At 38.6% G+C, this 19,210-nt stretch overlaps 1 long non-coding RNA gene across 1 annotated transcript in view; it reads left to right on the top strand.

The window, feature by feature from the left end:
* The window catches only part of LOC126317530 (uncharacterized), a 229,407-nt gene extending 210,452 nt beyond the window's left edge, over positions 1 to 18,955 (top strand). Inside the window, exon 2 of the long non-coding RNA XR_007556691.1 lies at positions 18,414 to 18,955. This is a non-coding gene — a long non-coding RNA (uncharacterized LOC126317530). The remainder of the gene's footprint in view (positions 1 to 18,413) is intronic.
* Positions 18,956 to 19,210: the final 255 nt, after the last annotated feature.

The raw sequence follows: 19,210 nt of genomic DNA, 5'->3' as shown, positions 1-19,210 counted from the left end.
AATTTTAACTTAAAATTAAAAGAAGATTAATACCTCATTTCATACTCAAAGTATTCATATTGATATAGAGTGAGCAAATGAACCAAGAAACACAATGTCACCTCTGTGCTATAGTAAATGTAGGTATAACAATCCTCACATTTCTTATACGGATCAGTATATGGCATGATATTGCATTATATATAAACTCACACAAGGAGGCATGTATAATCTCTTACAATTACTCGGAACCTTTTCATTCATGAGAACTAGAGGTAACTCGTCCATACAGCGATACACTGTGCTAGAGAAATTCCATAGACATATCATATGTGTCAAGGAATCCCAGGAACCTCTTTTAAAAACGTCCTCATAATCTGGAAGCGGAGAAGCACGACATATTACCTTATCAATAGCAGTTCTGGAATTCATAATGTCAACCCAACAAAATCTGCTAATAAACCTTGATATTCGCATTACCTCCTGTGATAGCAGATAACATGAACTAAATCTAAATCAACTATATACTATTTCTAGCTTTAGTTAATCTTTAGTAGCTGCTTCAACCTTGTAACATGGGCAGCGGCAATTACCTGCTGTTGCAGTAGAGAAAGATCAGTGTATTTCACCAAAATATAAGAGCTATTAGAGGTAAAGGTAGTGCATTATGGTGAACATTTGGCGTCATGTGCCATTTTGTGGCATCCCAATTGTTTCGTGACATTTAGTCACTGTGGTAATGTACCCACAATGAGTGTAATGTTAACGATGTACAACATTAATAGTAGGCTTCAATAATGAAAGTCGTACTAGACAAATTATTTGAGATAATGCCATTCTTTGGTACAGCAGCTTTTTTATGCTACAAGAATCTAATTTCAGTTTACACTTTAACGCTTGAGACATTAATATGTAGTTCCCAGTGCTGTCATACTGTTACTTTATATGTTGGTGTCAAAACAGTAGTTCCATGTAGTGTTGTTGGAGACAATTTCTGATCTTTCTTTAATCCTTTGACAGCAACTGAAGTATGGTTTGAATTCCGTGCCGAGCGCAGCTTTCTTGTCGCTGTACTACTATCTAACGCTGGTAGCTGCACTGAGAGATGCGGTTTTGACTACTGTGAAAAACTCGTCATGCAATGGTAAGAAATTTACTCAATGCAAAATATCTGTTCTCTACCCTTTATACTGCCAGATATCTTCTGTAGATAAAGAACTTCGTTCCTTTACGTTTTTCCTCATATTTCTAATGCTGTATCTAATTAATTAAAGAAAAACACAATTTTTTCTACCTGTTTAAAGATATTTAAACATATTAGATACACATTGCCTTTGTCTTTTATTATCTCCTACCTTACTGTGTATGAAATGTAGATGAGATATCGATCCACTATTTAAAAAAGGAATGGGAGCAGTACCTCATTTGGTAATCAAGATATTCAACTTTATATTGAGTGGGGAATGACATGACACATACACAGTCTCATCCCTGTGCAACTGTACATGTGCTCGTAAAAATCCTCAAATTTCATAACCCATACATTCTTTTGAGACTGTGTTTCCTGCAATTGATAAGACTCACGAAGATGTGCGTATTCTATAACAAATACTTGAAACGTTTCTACTCTTAAGAAATTAATGTAACACGTCCACACAGTGATATGGTGCATACAACGATATCGACAGACAGGTCATAAGTACGAAGGTATCGGAGAAGTTAAATGCTGTCATAGTCTAAGCATTTGTATGTGGTGAATCACAACCAGTTACACACGTCCACGGCAATTGTACAATTCATAATGTCAACCCAAATAATGTTCAGATAAAGTTTCACATTTACATTACCACCTGGGATACCTAAGAGTGTGTACTAAATCTGTTTGCGCATATTTACCATATGTTGGTATACTTAATATTCAGTGCCAGCAAATACCTTCAGCCATCAACAGCAGCAATTAGCACCTCACACTGCAGAGAATACCATCTTGAACAAACTAGTTTATATCTTGATCACAAAGTTTTATAGATTTATGTATGACTGCCACATTGCAATTCCATTGAATGCATATCAGTATAAACATTGAATATTTCCTCTGTTATTATCTACCACAACAGATTAGAAAAGAAAATTTGTTGTAGTCCTAAATTAGATTAGTTTACCTTGTGTGTGTGTGCTCTATGATGGAGACATAAACCCATTGACTCTCTTCCACTGTAACTTACAACTTGTCTTCAAAACAAGTGATTCAAAGCCAATTCCTAGTTCTATTGTTCCAATAATTCTTTTGTGGCATACTAGTGATAGTTATTGCACATGTAGTACCTGATTCCTTTTATTCAGATGAATTATGTGTACTGGGTTGATACACTATGACAACTGTGTTGGAGTAAGTGGATATCTTGAGTGTTAAATAGACACAGTCATTCCTATAACGTTGTTAAGAACGCACTATATTAAAGTAACAAGTAAACTGTAATCCAGTTACTGCAATCCCACTTCAAATTTTTTGCATATATATTGGTTACAACTATTCTATGTTGCTGTCTCCACGACTAAAATAATAGGAAATATCCATGGTTCATACACTTGTAGACTTTTTATTTCAAGTTCATGCACTGTTCACGTGTGCCCACTGAGACCATCTTGTGTGGCATTAATCGACAGTGCTAGAGCAATCCAGGAAATAAATTGCTTGCCTCATATGTCATTTTGTGGCACTTATTTGTTTCCTGACATTTAAACTCTGTTCTAACTCAACCACAATGAGTGACATCCTAATAGTGTACAAGATTGTTAATGAACTAGTGAAGCAAATATGTCTTTAATTGTATGAAATGAGACCATTTGTAGTGCAGCACTTCTATTATAATAGGTACATTTCAGTTATTTGTATATTTTAATATGTCATGCCCAAATACCTTAGTTCTCATTCCAGTTACATCACTAAAATATAGGTTAGTTCCAAATTGTAGGTCCATGTAAGGTCTTTGTGAATGTACAAAATTGTCTTCAGCAATGTCATCCACATGAATTGTATAGGTATAATTTCACTGTTCTGGGACCACCACAGATACTTAACACTAGTAAACCGAACGTACTTCATTTAAGTGTCATTGTTGGTTTATTTAATCTTCAGTGTGAAATGCAGCATTGTAACCTTTCTCACTAGTTCAAGCATTAACATGTCGAGTATTACATGTGGTAGTATACAACTTTTTTGATTAACTGAATGTCCTGAATTTTTTTGTAGGTGCTATCGTTTGTGTAATATTGTTAGGAATGAGCTATGGCATATATTCACAAACATTCTGAGATACTGTTACTACATTCCAACTTCACAGTTGTTTCATATACTGTGTACTGTCATGGTTAGCGTCTTTGGCTCTGTCTGTAAGGTAATTGGAGATATCTAACATTCTGTTTCCTGTAGATATTTTATTTTTGGTAGATCTGCTGTTCACGTTTGCCCACATTAATCACCATGTGTGACATCATTCGACAGTGCATGTGAAGCCAACTAATAAACAGTTGGCGACATATATTATTTTATGTCTGCTCATTTGCTTCCTCAGCCTAACATTAATAATAGGCTTAGATAATGAAGGTCATAACACTAAATATCTATTTAAATGCTATTCTTAGGTACAGCAGCTTCCTGATGCTATGTTAATCGAATTTCAGTGCATATTTTAATGTGTGAGACAATTCAATGTAGTGCTGTCAGAAAAGTTTATGACCTGTGTTTAACCCTTTCAATTGCAACAGATGTGCACTATGAAACATATACTGCGAGTGGCTATGTCTGGCTGCACTGCTTGCCCAATGCTGGATTCCGTGTTGGATGATGGAGATCTGACTACTGTGAAAATCTCATCATGTGATGGTAAGAAATCTGTTCGCTCAAAAACGACTGTTCTTTGCCCTTTATATTACCTCATATCTTCTCTCGATGAAGGACTTAGATTCCTTTCATTGTCCTTAATACTTAATGTGCTGCATTAATGTAGCTAAACCATAAACAAATGTTTACAGAAATAAGAGCACTTTCCTGACACTTTTCTTGCAGCTGATTTTATCATGTACATTCCTGTGTATTAAATGAAGATAAAAGATCGGAATTTTACCTTAAAATTAAAAGAAGGTTAATATCTCATTTCATACTCAAATTATTCATGTTGATATAGAGCGAGCAAATGCACCAAGATACACAATGTCATCCCTGTGCTATAGTAAATGGGGGTATAACAGTCCTCACATTTCTTATACAGATCAGTATATGGCATGAGATTGTATTGGAAATAAACTCACACAAGGAAGCATGTATAATCTGTTACAATGACTTGGAAACTTTTCATTCATGAGAAACAGAGGTAACTCGTCCATACAGCGATACATTGTGCTGGAGAAATTCCATAGACATGTCATATGTGTCAAGGAATCCCAGGAACCTCTTTTAAACACGTCCTCAGCATCTGGAAGCGGTGAAGCACGACATATTACCTTATCAATAGCAGTTCTGGAATTCATAATGTCAACCCAACAAAACCTGCAAATAAAGCTTGATATTCGCATTACCTCATGTGATAGCAGATAACATGAACTAAATCTAAATCAACTATATACAATTCCAGCTTTAATTAATCTTTAGTAGCTGCTCCAACCTTGTAACATGGGCAGTGGCAATTACCTGCAGTTGTGGTAGAGAAAGATCAGTGTATTTCACCAAAATATAAGAGCTATTAGAGGTAAAGGTAGTGCATTATGGTGAACATTTAGCGTCAGATGCCATTTTGTGGCATCTCATTTGTTTCTTGACATTTAATCGCTGTGGTAAAGTATCCACAATGAGTGTAATGTTAACGATGTACAACATTAATAGTAGGCTTCAACAATGAATGTCATACTAGACAAGTTATTTGAGATAATGACATTTTTAGGTACAGCAGCTTTTTTATGCTACTAGAATCTAATTTCATTTTACACTTTAACGCTTGAGACATTAATATGTAGTTCCCAGTGCTGTCATACTGTTACTTTATATGTTGGTGTCAAAACAGTAGTTCCATGCAGTGTTGTTGGAGAGAATTTCTGATCTTTCTTTAATCCTTTGACAGCAACTGAAGTATGGTTTGAATTCCGTGCCGAGCGCAGCTTTCTTGTCGCTGTAATACTATCTAACGCTGGTAGCTGCACTAAGAGATGCGGTTTTGACTACTGTGAAAAACTCGTCATGCAATGGTAAGAAATTTACTCAATGCGAAAGATCTGTTCTCTGCCCTTTATACTGCCAGATATCTTCTGTAGATAAAGAATTTTGTTCCTTTACGTTTTTCCTCATATTTCTAATGGTGCATCTAATTAATTAAAGAAAAACATAATTTTTTCTATCTGTTTAAAGAGATGTAAACATTACAGATACACATTGCCTTTGTTTTTTATTATCTCATACCTTACTGTGTATGAAATGTAGATGAGATGTCGATCCATTATTTAAAAAAGGAATGGGAGCAATATCTCATTTGGTAATCAAGATATTCAAGTTTATATTGAGTGGGAAATGACATGACACATACACAGTCTCATCCCTGTGCAACTGTAAATGTGCTCGTAAAAATCCTCAAATTTCATAACCCATACATTCTTTTGAGACTGTGTTTCCTGCAAATGATAACACACACGAAGATGTGCGTATTCTATAACAAATACTCGAAACGTTTCTACTCTTAAGAAATGAATATAACAAATCCACACAGTGATATGGTGCATACCACGATATCTACATACAGGTCATATGTACGATGGTATCCGAGAACTTCAATGCTGCCATAGTCTAAGCCTTTGTGTGTGGTGAATGACAAGCAGTTACACACGTCCACGGCAGTTGTACCATTCATAATGTCAACCCAAATTATGTTCAGATAAAGTTTCACATTTACATTACCTCCTGGGATACGTGATAATGTGTACTAAATCTGTTTACTCATATGTACCATATGTTGGTATGTTTAATCTTCAGTGGCAGCAGATACCTTGGTCCATTGACAGCGGCAATTAGCACCAGACACTGCAGAGAATACCATCTTGAACAAACTAGTCTATATCTTGATCACAAATTTTTATACATTTATGTATGACTGACACATTGCAATTATATTGGATGCGTATCAGTATAAACAGTGAATATTTCCTGTGTTATTATCAACCACAACAGTCGAGAAAAGAAAAATGGTTGTAGTGCTAAATTAGATTAGTTCACCTTGTGTGTGTGTGCCCTATAATGGAGACATAAGCCCATTGCCTCTCTTCCACTGTAACTTACAACTTGTCTCCAAAACAAGTGATTCAAAGCCAATTCCTAGTTCTATTGTTCCAATAATTCTTTTGTGGCATACTAGTGATAGTTATTGCACATGTAGTACCTGATTCCTTTTATTCAGATGAATTATGTGTACTGGGTTGATACACTATGACAACTGTGTTGGAGTAAGTGGATATCTTGAGTGTGAAATAGACACAGTCATTCCTATAACGTTGTTAAGAACGGACTACATTAAATTAACAAGCAAACTGTAATCCACTTACTGCAATCCCCGCTTCAAATTTTTTGCATGTACTGGGAACAACTAATCTATGTTTCTGTCTCCACGACTAAAATAATAGGAAATATCCATGGTTCATACACTTGTAGACTTTTTATTTCAAGTTCATGCACTGTTCCCGTGTGCCCACTGAGACCATCTTGTGTGGCATTAATCGACAGTGCTAGAGCAATCCAGGAAATAAATTGCTTGCCTCGTATGTCATTTTGTGGCACCTATTTGTTTCCTCACATTTAAACTCTGCGCTAACTCAACCACAATGAGTGACATCCTAACAGTGTACAAGATTTTTAATGAAATAGGGTAGCAAATATGTCTTTAATTCTATGAAATTAGATCATTTTTAGTGCAGCACCTCTATTGTAATAGGTACATTGCAGTTATTTGCATATTTTATATCTCATGCCCAAATACATTAGTTCTCATTCCAGTTACATCACTATAATATAGGTTAGTTCCAAATTGTAGGTCCATGTAAGGTCTTTGTGAATGTACAAAATTGTCTCCAGCAATGTCATCCACATGAATTGTACAGGTATAATTTCACTGTTCTGGGACCACCACAGATACTTAACACTAGTAAACCGAACGTACTTCATTTATTTATCATTGATGGTTTATTTAATCTTCAGTGTGAAATGCAGCATTGTAACCTTTCTCACTAGTTCAAGCATTAACATGTCGAGTATTACATGTGGTAGTATACAACTTTTTAGATTAACTGAATGTCCTGAATTTTTTTGTAGGTGCTATCGTTTGTGTAGTGTTGTTAGGAATGAGCTATGGCATATATTCACAAACATTCTGAGGTACTGCTACTACATTCCCTCTTCACAGTTGTTTCATATACTGTGTACTGTCATGGTTAGCGTCTTTGGCTCTGTCTGTAAGGTAATTGGAGATATCCGACATTCTGTTTCCTGTAGATATTTTATTTTTGGTAGATCTGCTGTTCACGTTTGCCCACATTAATCACCATGTGTGACATCATTCGACAGTGCATGTGAAGCCAACTAATAAACAGTTGGCGACATATATTATTTTATGTCTGCTCATTTGCTTCCTCAGCCTAACATTAGTAATAGGCTTAGATAATGAAGGTCATAACACTAAATATCTATTTAAATGCTATTCTTAGGTACAGCAGCTTCCTGATGCTATGTTAATCGAATTTCAGTGCATATTTTAATGTGTGAGACAATTCAATGTAGTGCTGTCAGAAAAGTTTATGACCTGTGTTTAACCCTTTCAATTGCAACAGATGTGCACTATGAAACATATACTGCGAGTGGCTATGTCTGGCTGCACTGCTTGCCCAATGCTGGATTCCGTGTTGGATGATGGAGATCTGACTACTGTGAAAATCTCATCATGTGATGGTAAGAAATCTGTTCGCTCAAAAACGACTGTTCTTTGCCCTTTATATTACCTCATATCTTCTCTCGATAAAGGACTTAAATTCCTTTCATTGTCCTTAATACTTACTGTGCTGCATTAATGTAGCTAAACCATAAACAAATGTTTACAGAAATAAGAGCACTTTCCTGACACTTTTCTTGTAGCTGATTTTATCATGTACATTCCTGTGTATTAAATGAAGATAAAAGATTGAAATTTTACCTTAAAATTAAAAGAAGATTAATACCTCATTTCATACTCAAATTATTCATGTTGATATAGAGCGAGCAAATGCACCAAGATACACAATGTCATCCCTGTGCTATAGTAAATGGGGGTATAACAGTCCTCACATTTCTTATACAGATCAGTATATGGCATGAGATTGTATTGGAAATAAACTCACACAAGGAAGCATGTATAATCTATTACAATGACTTGGAAACTTTTCATTCATGAGAAATAGAGGTAACTCGTCCATACAGCGATACATTGTGCTGGAGAAATTCCATAGACATGTCATATGTGTCAAGGAATCCCAGGAACCTCTTTTAAACACGTCCTCAGCATCTGGAAGCGGTGAAGCACGACATATTACCTTATCAATAGCAGTTCTGGAATTCATAATGTCAACCCAACAAAACCTGCAAATAAAGCTTGATATTCGCATTACCTCATGTGATAGCAGATAACATGAACTAAATCTAAATCAACTATATACAATTCCAGCTTTAATTAATCTTTAGTAGCTGCTCCAACCTTGTAACATGGGCAGTGGCAATTACCTGCAGTTGTGGTAGAGAAAGATCAGTGTATTTCACCAAAATATAAGAGCTATTAGAGGTAAAGGTAGTGCATTATGGTGAACATTTAGCGTCAGATGCCATTTTGTGGCATCTCATTTGTTTCTTGACATTTAATCGCTGTGGTAGAGTATCCACAATGAGTGTAATGCTAACGATGTACAACATTAATAGTAGGCTTCAACAATGAATGTCATACTAGATAAGTAATTTGAGATAATGACATTTTTAGGTACAGCAGCTTTTTTATGCTACAAGAATCTAATTTGAGTTTACACTGTAACGTTTGAGACAATATGTAGTTCCCAGTGCTGTCATACTGTTACTTTATGTGTTGGTGTCAAAACAGTAGTTCCATGTAGTGTTGTTGGAGAGAATTTCTGATCTTTCTTTAATCCTTTGACAGCAACTGAATTATGGTTTGAATTCCGTGCGAAAGGATGTCGGCCATGCCCTTTCAAAGGAACCATCTCGGCACTTGCCTGAAGCCAATTAGGGATATAACAAGAAACCTTAAACGGGATGACCAGGGCGCGGGTTTGAACAGACGTCCTCCCGCATGCGAGTCTAGTGTACCAACCACTGCACACCTCGCTATGTTTTTTCTCTAGCTTTTCCTTGTATATGGGCTGTGTAGCCTACGTATCATTTCTGTTCTACATAGTTATCCCCCTGTCTGTTACTTAAACAGCATTTAAAGCAAAATTTAAAGTGCCACCATTTAACGCGGTTTCATTTGAACCTCGTTTTGTAACTTGACAGTTATGTTTTATTTAAAAAAAATACAGACTCATTGTCTAATGCTATAAATCGCAATTTCCTAAAAAGCCAACGTTTATAAAAACGCAAGACAATGTATCAAACATAGCTTCGGTAAAGCGTCAACTTCACATGAGACTAGTTTGTTATTCATAAATTAGTTTCATACTTAATAACAGGAAACTCTTGCCTTTGACGTGATTAACTTTCTGTTGAGACGTAACAATAGCAATATAGATTTTATATGTTGGTGCATGAAAACTGTACTTTCATCAGAAGTAATTGCAGTGGTTATATAAAAACAAGCGATCGACAAATTTTTATTTCTTCTAAAAATTCGGTTTACATTTTGGAAGTGTACGGAACAAACTACACAATGGACTAATAGATGTGCAGTTCTAATTACTTGCAAAAAACAAAGGGAAGTCGTCGGATCAGTTTCTCTCACACTTTCCATTAGTTATTCTCTACTAGTCCTATTAACACTGACGGCAAGCGTGCCATTTCCTACCTTGTCTATTTACTGTACCAAAAAGACCCAACTGTAGTTTTGGTAGAGCGCCACTAAGTGTAGCCCACGACGCGAGAATACCCATAACGTAGTCATCCAGTATTTGAGAATGACAACACTTGTATACTTGCAACAAACTGTACACATAATGTCCAACTTCTAAGCTTATCCCTTATTACATTTATCCAGTCCATGGATTGAGACTGCCAAATGAGGCATGATTTAATTTATTACCTCTTTACCACTAAATGCGCGCAACATTTCGTGGAAGTACCCACGTATAATGCTGAATGTACTTAGAAACCTACATCGTTTTAAGGTACATAGTTCAGGAGACATGACACCACTGACAGCTGCATGATAAACTGACGCATTACTTTTACCTTTTTTACTACTAACTGTACTAATAATAGGTTTTGCAGACAGTCACATGTACCACTGGATTTACGTGCAAAAAATACGTCATTGTACTGAACATGGTTCAGGATATGCGACGTAATAAACATTGAGATGCGGGGAAAAACGCTGCAGGGTGACGTTCGTTAGATGTACAGGTGAAATATATGTACAAACAGTCGTAAAATACAATTAAATATCTTTGAAATATATATTACATGTGCGTATGCTGGAAAAGCCACGGGTAGAAAGCTCATCTTAAATGGCTGTAAGCATTTCAGTCAAATTGGTATATATATATATATATATATATATATATATATATATATATATATATATATATATATATATATATATTAATTACAATCGGGAAAGAAATACTGTAGGAGTAAGAATCAAGCCGTCTATTGGGGTATTACTGCGTGGAGGGAGGACTAGAGGAAAGGCGGAGATAGGCAACGGTAAGAGGAGGACATGAACAGAGATACGGGAGGGGAACATAGGGAGAGGGGAGAGAAGGAGAGAGAGATAGGAAAATGGAGGGGAAGGGCAGAGACAAGGGGAGGAAGAGGCATGTGGAGAAATGGGAGAGACCATGACAAGCAGGAGGAAAAACAGAAAAAGGGAAGAAGAATGGACAGACAAGCGCGAGGAGGAGATGGACAGGGAGGAAATGGGTAAAGAACAGGGAGTTCAGGAGGTGGGAAGAGATGAGGCTGTAGAGATGGAAAGAGATTGAAGGTGGTGATGGACTAGAAGACTGGAATAAACACATACCCAGGCAATGCTGTGTACTCTGCTAGTTGTGAATAAATCTGGGAGCACTGCAAAATTATTCCAAGTGCAAGTATTCACAGTCCCGTAATATCGGTATTATTAGCTCTAACTGGCTGAACTCTTGAGAGTAGACTCGGACTACCACTGGAAGTCATTTTAAGTTTCGACAGAAGCAAGATATTCTGAGTCAGTTCTGACCAGCCACATTGAAGGACAATGTTTTAGCGTCTACTGTTGCGAAATCTAACTACGAAATAGCATGGATACATCACTGTCCATAGAATTACAAATCTAATTCCGCAACGTCCGGACGGCCGCTGCCGCCAAAAAAAATTCTACGAATTTACGTCTTTCAGCAAGTGAGAGATTACAGCAGTGTGAAATTAAAATTTATTTTTGCTTGCTATCTTAAAAATAGAAGTTTCAGAAGTAGCGCGCGAAACTGATCTAAATTTTCATTGCAACTGTGGAGTAAGTTACTGGCATCCCTAAAAATTTTACATACTCATCACTGGAAAGTATACTCACGTTCCTGCAACAGTTCCACGGAGCCATATCGACAGGACCACGACGATGCCCGATCTGCAAGAAGGGCTCAGCTTTAGGATGCGAGCTAACAGAACTTTGTTCGTGTAGGCCAGACGGCTCCACGTCCACCTTCAGGACTCATGTGAAATGTTACTATCAGCCCCACCCCCTCGTCTGCATGTAAATAGGCTTGTGTTCACTGATTATTCGTCATAAACATTGACGAGAACTACTTACCTGCCAATAGCTAATTTTCTGTTAGATGGGTGGCGAGTAGACCTAGAGACCTTTCACAACCGTTGATGGCAAGTGTAAAGTACTGCTCCGAGAAATTTAGAGGGGGGGGGGGGTTTCTGTTGAGAATTCATGAACAGTACAGGAAACTAGCTTCGTCCATAGAAATCTATTAACTTGTCATCTGTTGATGCCAGTCATCCTGAGTTGAACAGCCCAGATTGTCTCAGTACAGTAGCCGCTAAGCCAGCAAGTGGACAGCTGATCGCAGGTAATATATCACTGGGCAATTTTCCAAGAACGACCTAATGCAGTCCACTGCCCCTTGTTGAGCAGGTATCGAGATTTATGTTTACTTACACTTAACGATAATTAAAACGCTACAGGTAAGCAAGTTACAATACAACCAACAACACTATCCCATACTTTCAGTTATTACAGAACTCTCAGGGCTTTTAAGTACGATGCATAATACACCGTTGTGCAGTGAAACATGGCCTAACTGGGCTGGCGACCGCTGAATCATTTGTTACATTGCTGTATAGGCACTATGTGAAGCTTACTGTACATGTGAAATCCGCCTCAGTCATAGGTGAATGGTAATCGTGACAGTCTAGACGACCCAGGTTCAGATCCGGGCAATGCCAGTAACTTTCTCCTGGGAAGGAGGGCTAGAACGGTTTCCACTCAGCCTCGTGATGCCAGTTGAGGTGCCACTTTCGCAGTAATTGCGCCAAGCTCTGCAAAGACGGCCACGGCCAAGAGCGGTGTGGTAGCTCCACGCGCCTTTACAATACATTGAAATAATGCCAGAATTGGCCAGTACGGTCCAGACTGGCCAAGCCTACCTTACTTTATGTGTGTGACGTATTATCACATAACTGGAGCGTTCCGTCGAATACCTTCACGATCGATTTAAGTGGAGTTTCGTGTGGCATTTCACGAAATTGCGTCGTGTTAATTTGAATTATTTGGGAATGAACAAGGCCGCCTCCAGCTGTTGGCTAGGGCATATCACGCATTGCCACGTACGTGGGTGTGTTCTGTGCACAGTGGGCACCACTCCATTGATGCGTCACGGCATTGCAGGAGTTATGGGCTTGAAGTTCAGCCATACTTAACTGCACGATAAGAATATTCTCGTATGTTGTATGAACACGAAGGGGGAGGGGGGGGAAGGGGTATTGTGCCCTAGTACTGGGATTTCAAAGGGTCGGGTGAGACATTTTTCTTGTCCCTTTCCCTTTTAAATTCTAGCTTTAAGAGCATTTAATTCCACCCGTCAGCAGATACTAGTTTTCGACATGCTGTATTTATTGAACGTGGGCAACATTTAAAAGTACACTGGAGCATAAAATCTCAGTACATTGTAAATGTTTCACATTAAAATTTTACATCCATTGTATGTCCTTGCCACGCCTAGCGAAATAGGCGAGTTCTAGTATGCATTCTCTTAACATCAGGCTTAATTACGTTTACACACTCGTCCACGTAGTTCAGGCAGAAACTGGACAATGCCATGTTGTCAAGAGCATTACATTTTTGTTCCGTGCTAATACATTCCGTTCCGCTACCCCCGAGGCCACACCAGAAGCTTGGCCTGGAGAAGCCCTACTCTCCGATGCATCGACAGGCTCTTCTGGTCTGAAGTACTGGTAGACGATACCCGCAGCAACACCGCCTACGCCGGCCGCGGTGGTCTAGCGGTTCAGGCGCTCAGTCCGGAACCGCGCGACTGCTACGGTCGCAGGTTCGAATCCTGCCTCGGGCATGGATGTGTGTGATGTCCTTAGGTTAGTTTGGTTTAAATAGTTCTAAGTTCTAGGGGACTGATGACCACAGATGTTAAGTCCCATAGTGCTGAGAGCCATTTTGAACACCGCCTACGCACGGTCCCACCCAGTACACCTGCAAAAAAAAAAAAAACGGCCGAACCAATACTAAGCAAAGCTTAGTCGTCAACTCTTCATTCATTTCACACTTTTCATTTGATACATACCCAATGGTTTGTCCAAGATTCCGTAACGAAAGCAGGTCCGAACGAGCGTGCCGGATTCATACCAGCACCAGTGTACTGCATCTGCGAAAAATGCTCATTTAGTCTTGCACGATACCTCTGATATTTCCTCGTTACATTTGAATCCCTCTGAATAGGGATTTACACCTTATTGAATTTTAGGCAGTCCTTTGTCAATTACAGGTGCGTCCTGTCGCTGCTTTTTCAGCTACCATCAGGGTTTGCTCTACTGATCTACGAAGTGAATTTTCTATCCCTGTTAATTTATGAGTAGTTTTCTACGAAACCGTAAATTCAACTACATCGTAAAGTAGTTTTGTCTTCCCGAGACCTAAGTTTTGAAGCCGAACACACATCGTAGCTCCGTGTTACTGAGCTTGGGACGATACCTTCACGTTTAGTCGGGCATATACTTAACCTAAATGATTCACTTCTTTCATTGTAGCAGTGCTTCTGGTGTGTGAAGATCTCTTTACAACTCACTGATGACAAAGTCAACTTATGTCTGGACAAGGTCGAGCCATAAGCTTTCTATAGGGCGTTAGCCCACATTCCAAATTTAAATCCATTTGCACAGTTTAAATAAATACTTAAGTCACTGATTACTTTCATACGAGGGTAGACCAAGTAGTAGTGCCCTGTATTAAGTTTAGTGATTGAGGCAACAGCGGAATTAGTACAGATTATAGCCTTAACTGTCCTCTACACATCTCCCTTTTTGCACTGTCGCCGATGCATTCGTGCCTATCTGCGACATTTCTGAACCAAGCCCTGCTTTTTCTTATGGCTCAGCTGTTACGTTTACGCAAGTCATTTGATCTTTAACAGCCTATGTTGCTTTCTTAAGACGTAACAGTCAAATGGGCTGTAGTGTTCAAGATTCACCACAGACCAGTTTCATTTTACGATCGCTTTATGCGAAGAACGACGTTTGGGGGCGTGCGTTATTGGCTCCCTAAGGTTCTGAAGTGTGGTTACACAATCGTCGCTGTTTATCGTCAACTCTAAAGCGTGTTTCTTGTTTATCATTACCAGTACGCCTTGGGTCCCCATCTAATCAATGTCTGCCTTCAGCTGTGCGGAATGTCTGAAGTTTTTCACCCAACGCCACACATTGTCCACGTGCGTTACAGCGTACCCGCACATTAACATCTTTGAATTCCTGTCAGCAAGAAGGACCCGTGTTATTCAAAGCAGGTATAGCCATGGGACACATATTGCTTTCAATGTTGGAAGAACTTTCTGAGAAGATTTTTAGGTGTAACCCTGTCAAATGATTATGATTTCAGTCCTCGCTTTAGAAACAATACAACCTAGCTGCAGTCACTTGCACATATTCAATTCTCTTTACCAAGGCTTACCAATGTACTAAAATTTGCTAGATATGCAGCAGGATATTTAGAGAGTCACCCATGACATCATATTATCTCCTCTGTTGTGTATATTACACAAATAATGTTATGTTTTAAGTGTTTCCTTGCAGATCATCTTGATCTTAATTATATTATATCATACTAATGAGTTACTTATCTTTTTCACTTAACAAAATACAAATATCTGAAATGGTAAACTAAAAAACACAAACGCCATGAATGTAAAATAAGAATTTAAAATGTAAAAGAAATGTGAGTAAAATAAAGAATTACAATGGTATTGAATTTTACATATTTAATTAGGTATGTTGGAAATACTCTGACAGCTTATTGTATACTGCTTATTTTCCAGACCAGTATTTCAAAAACGGGTTGTATTACACAGGGATTTATGTGGTTGAAAGCATCTTGGATTTCTGTTGTAACAAAAGTTTCTATTTTTCAAAATTAATTAATGCTGGTGGGGTATTTTTTTGTAAATTTTCAGATTAGTACAAAAAGTTGATTATACAGTTTTCAAGAACATTAATTACATATCAACTGTTATTTTAAAAAAAAAAACGTTTTCATTTTACATCATTTTGAAGATATTCCTTGTCAATCTAAAATTCCAAATAACATTTCATGGTGTGTTTCATTCCTTAAAAGTGAAACTGACCACAGACAAAAAATGTTTTGTAATATTTTGCCCCATCTATACACCCCACAACTTTCATCAAGATTGTTAATTGACACCTAGGAATGTTCCCTTGTTAGTGATTTTTCAAGATGGCTTTGGCAAAGCTCACAATTTTGAGGCTCACTTTGTCACACAAGACAATGCAGAACAATGGTATTACCAAGCATGGCCTGTCCTTCACACTATCAGAGATCAGGTGGCACAGGAATCATTATCTTGGCTGGACAATAGTGTGACTTCCCCCGTAGTAGCTAGTCAGTGGGCATAACCTTTAGTAATTAGACAGAAAGCTTCAGGGAAGTTATGCTTTACTACAGATTTTAAGGCAGCAGTAAATTCACAGGCTGTGATTGACTCTTTTCCCTTGTCACAGCTGGAGGAAAACTGGGAACAGGTCATTTCTTTTCAAGACTGATCTCCGCAATACTTATTAGCATATTTCCTTTGATGAACAGTCATGACAAATGTTTGTAATAAACACCAACATGGTGTTCTTTAAGTATTTGAGGTTACAGTTCCTTATTTTTCGAATTATTTGGGTGACATAGTCATGTTGGGTCATACTCCCAACCAACATCTTTCCAATTTCAGGAAATTATTTGAAGTGCTCTCAGATGCTGCATCAAAGTGTAATGAAGACAAGTGCTCCTACTTCCAGACTGAGATTGAGTATTTTCTTACATGTTATCAACAGTCAGGGTCATTTGGTTCATTCCAAATGCTGTACAGATTGCAGCTCCATTATATCATCTCAATGAGAGAATGTTCTATTTGTGTGGACTAGAGACTGCAAGCCATATTTCAGAAAATGAAAAATATTTTACTGAGTGTAATTTTGATCATGGTAAGCTTGTTGTGCTGGCAGCTGACGTATCAACTTATAGGATTGGCACTGTTCACTCACACATAGCTGGATCATTGGAGAGGCCAATTACCTTTGCATCTGACCTCCTCAACAAAACACAGTGCAACTATTTGCAGATTGATAAGGAAGTTCTTGCTATTGTGTATGAAGTGGCCTAATTCCATCAATACTTTTGTGGCAGAAAATATTCCAATTAGTAATGGATTCCAAGCCTCTCACCTCATTGTTCACCGCTTCAAAGCACAGTCCCTCCAAGCACAGTGCAAATGTTGTGGTGATCGACTCTGCTCCTTTCAAATTACCAGTACAAAGTCATGCACAGGCAAACAGCTAAGTGTTCTAATATGGACACTCTTTCTCACCTATCAGTCTGTTGTAGTCCTCTGCACCAGTTGGCCACATTCAATTAAGCAGCCTTGTGATCCAGTGGGATGCCATTATTTTTCACATCTGTACACATTATTTATCCAACAGGGTGTTATCCTATTACATACAGAAAAATACCAATCCCTTGTGGTTGTGCCACATTTGCTTCACCTTCTCCATCAGGAATGTTGGGGCATTGTATTTACTAAGCAGTTCACCTGACACCAATGCTCATCAATCAGCAGGACACACAAATAGAAAATTTGACTGCGCAATGTCTGGCAAGTGTGGCACTCCCAGCTGCTCCACAACAGAAGTTTTATGATTGGCCCAAGCCCAGTGTCCTTTGGAAATGTTTGCATATTGACCATTTGGGTCATTACTGGAATTCTCATAGGATTATTGTGTTAGATGCCTTTAGCAATTTTCTGTTAAGACTCTGATTTCTATTTTTTGTGTTGAGGGTCTACCAGAAGTGTTGGTTTTGGAAAATGGGCTGGAGTTCACATCAACAGTATTTCAGCAGTCTTTTGATGTCAATGGCATCACCCATGTGATGACAGAATCTTTCCACACTCAATCTAGTGTTAAAGGAGCCAAGCAATGGCAAATCATCAGTGGAACTTTTGCATGGACACTGACATTGGAAACTGCATGAGTTGCTGCATCCTTTGCAGTCATTGGCCAATCCTCCACAGTGTTTCCACAGTGTTCTAAGTTTGAGGTGAATGATTTAGTCTTTTTCCGAGTTATTGGGAGAGGCACTGGGAATGAGGTGGCTTACAGAAGTCTTGGCCACTTTTTGTATGTCTTACAGGGTACCACCAGACTGCAGAAGTGTCATCAGTATCAGCTTCTTTTGTATGAGCTGTGTGATCATGCTGTTGGTTTTTAATTTGCAGATTTGGGACTCAGAAGGACACAGCAGCGTCAGCTGCCTTCACTTCCCTAAGATCCCATGCCGCCAGCAAGGGACGGGGAGCCAATGGGCAATGACACAGAGCCATTGCCATCCCCACAGTGCCAGCAGCCCTAACTGCAAGCGGTGCTGCCTTCCAGTAGGACACTGTGGACCCTACACTCACTGGTGCACCTCCACCAATGGAAGAAAATGTTCCAACCCTAGGTGTGGGTGTGCACCCTGTGGATGGTTTTATGGACGGTTTTTCTGGCCATTTGCAAGATGACTGTCAGGGTGCAGGAGAAAACTTGTCACTGGCTGCAGTTTCAGCTTCTGCCTCCTCAGGGGCACCTTAACCCAGACTCCCCTAGCACTGTCAACTCAGGCAGTAAAGGTACATGACAATGGCAAGGGGTTTTTGGGGGTGGGAAATGTGATGTCATACACTATTTCACTGTCAAAACCATGCTAAGTAGGCCACACCTAGAAGTTACTAGTAACTAATGTGATACCCTCGCCAATCTGCAGCTGGCCTCAAGGCACACCCTCTGCAACATGCACTGCTAGCACCACCACAGAGCCAACTTATGAAAATTCAGCACTGACACCAGCCTAGTCAGTTCACCAAGTTCTCTCTGTGCATTTGAATCGTTAGTACTTAGCCTCTGTTTTTATTGTATACGATGAATTTCCCTGTTTCACAGAACTAATGGAATATAATTGGACTTACTGGACTAAAGTTAAGTAAACCAGAGTTACATATGTATGACATGTGCTTCTCGTTATTTCTGCTCTCTGTCTCAGCACCCACCTACTCCTTGGTATCCAACCTAGGCCAGCCCAAAAATACCAAGTATTTATTTTATGTAACTAATATGCAGTTTGAATTACCTTTATATGATTTGAATTAGGCACACAATAGAAACACAACACAGACATACATTCTCTCATTTATAAAAGAATTGATAGGCTGTCATATTTTTATAATGTGGTGAAAAATAGGTGGGATTATTCAAGTGTGA

The sequence above is a fragment of the Schistocerca gregaria genome, unplaced genomic scaffold (assembly GCF_023897955.1).
Source record: "Schistocerca gregaria isolate iqSchGreg1 unplaced genomic scaffold, iqSchGreg1.2 ptg000634l, whole genome shotgun sequence".
NCBI classification, from domain to species: Eukaryota; Metazoa; Arthropoda; class Insecta; order Orthoptera; family Acrididae; genus Schistocerca; species Schistocerca gregaria.
This window is presented reverse-complemented; position numbering and strand designations above follow the sequence as displayed.